The 2,034-nt window shown below is 45.1% G+C and overlaps 1 long non-coding RNA gene across 1 annotated transcript in view; it reads right to left on the bottom strand.

Annotated features, from left to right (window-relative positions):
• LOC125111768 (uncharacterized) overlaps nucleotides 1-1,619 on the bottom strand; it is a 5,919-nt gene extending 4,300 nt beyond the window's left edge. The window contains exons 1-2 of the long non-coding RNA XR_007130933.1: nucleotides 1,406-1,619; nucleotides 940-1,204 (exon numbers count right to left, since the gene is read on the bottom strand). This is a non-coding gene — a long non-coding RNA (uncharacterized LOC125111768). The remainder of the gene's footprint in view (nucleotides 1-939; nucleotides 1,205-1,405) is intronic.
• Nucleotides 1,620-2,034: the final 415 nt, after the last annotated feature.

Genomic DNA, 2,034 nt, shown 5'->3' with positions numbered 1-2,034 from the left:
CCTGAATGAATAAATGAAGAAACTAACATGGACTCAAATTGCATGGGCCAAACATGTCAATTAGGACAACCAAGCTCTGTCGACACTTTCTAGAGAACTTATAATTAATTACAATGCAAAGCCAAATTAAAATGGGTATTCTCACATTAAAGTATAAACTCAGAGATAATTGGTGAATGTAATAATTCTCCAAAGGGGCATTCACAGCCGTTTGCACATGATCTCGGTGTCAGGCACTGGTCTCTGTTCTCCATGCTTACACATCTATTGAATCAGGCCTCGTTGATGTTAGACCTCAAGTTGATGTATTAGTTAGCAATTACATTTGGCTACTTGTGACAGAGATGGCAAAAATAATGACCTAAACACACAAAGGTATTTTCTCTCACAAGGAAAACAAGAGGAGGCAAGTCAGGGCTGGTGTGATAACTCAGCAAAATCTTCATCAACTGAGATGCCTTCTCTCTTCCCGCTCCACATCTCACCCCTCAGGGCTGTCTTCAAGGTCACCTTGGAGTCCAAGAAGGCTAATTGGGGCACTAGCCTCAGATCAGCTTTCTAGCCTGCAGGGAGATGAGAAGGGCCAAAGTGTCCTCCCTTGCTTTTCAGAAGCCTTCCTGGAAGTCCCACAGAACACTCTGCCCAAATCCACTCAGCTGAAAGTGGTCACATGGCCACAACTACCTCAAGAGAAACTTGATCTTCAAGCTAAACACCTTGCTGCCCAGGGAAAGCCAGCTTCTGTTAATAAGGAGGAAGAGAGCCCGTTTACAGCATTCGCCACATCTGCAACAGCTAATACACGTACCCACAGGTATGCACACGCACCCTTTGTCCTGGGCTCCCACGGAACAACAAATCACACGTTTGGAACACATTTCAAATCTGTCAAGTAAGCTACTGTGAGTGTAGGTTTCACTGATACATTTTCGATCTCACCTTTTTGATGAGGCAAAACATGAACCTTAACGGTATCTCAGCCTTGGGGAAGCAGCTGCCCAGTGGGGCCACATGTTGTCTGTCTGAGGCGTGTGAATTTGGATCACACACCGTGATGATGCTGGCAGTGGGAATAAAAATAAATACCTCCAACACCCTCCCGCATTGTGATTATAGTATTCAAATCTTGAGCCCGGGGTGGTGAAAGCAAACAGCGGGAGAATAAACACACTGTAACACCTCCTTCAAGGAAAGCCGATAGGATCTGAAAAAACAGGAGACATCATTTAGTAGGAAACTCTCTGTCTGACTCTCTCCCTTTCTCTCCCCCCTCCCTCCTCCCATTATCTAAAATGTATCAGTGCTGCAGTTTTGATTAACTTTTGTGACTTAAATTGTAAAGCAGCTGTATGCAAACCACCAAAGAGCACCTTCTCCACAGAAACACCCTAAGCCATCAGCTAACCTGGATTTTCAGTTCCTCCGTGTTGGAGCTTCCCAAGGCAGACAAAAACTCCTTTATCAAAAAGCTCAGAAAGAACTGAACTCTGAAACGATAGGGACTCTGTGTTCTTTGTGTAGGTAGGCGATTTCCCAGCAAGGTTTCGGGTTTTGCAGTAAGCTTTTGTAATTACAATAAAAGACAGATAGTAACCTTCACAGTGAGTGGCAGCAGCACCCTAGCACTGGGCTGTGTGAAAACAGATCACATTACCTGGAGCCTCACATTGCAGCGGGGGGTTATTGTATAAAACTGGGTTCTGTTGTAGGCATCCAGGTAGCCTTTCTTCATCAAGGCAGGTCACTGCACCTGTGTGAAGCTGATTTTTTTTTTTTTCCATTAAGGGAAAAAGTCCCCTCCTTGCAATTCAATGGATATTGAAAATCACTTGCTAAGTGGATTTGGGGGGTAGCTCTGGGGGATGGGCAAAGAAGGAGGAAATCTTGTAGGGGGCAGGGAAGTATCCGGACTAAGTAAATTACTAGGTGAACCAACTCAGGGGTGGGGTGAGATTGTTCTGCAACTCCTTTGGTTGCTGGGTGTGACTTGCTGGAGGTGCTAACTGAGGAGTGTGGCTTCCTTGATCAAACCAC

This window comes from Phacochoerus africanus, chromosome 1 (assembly GCF_016906955.1).
Source record: "Phacochoerus africanus isolate WHEZ1 chromosome 1, ROS_Pafr_v1, whole genome shotgun sequence".
NCBI classification, from domain to species: domain Eukaryota; kingdom Metazoa; phylum Chordata; class Mammalia; order Artiodactyla; family Suidae; genus Phacochoerus; species Phacochoerus africanus.
This window is presented reverse-complemented; position numbering and strand designations above follow the sequence as displayed.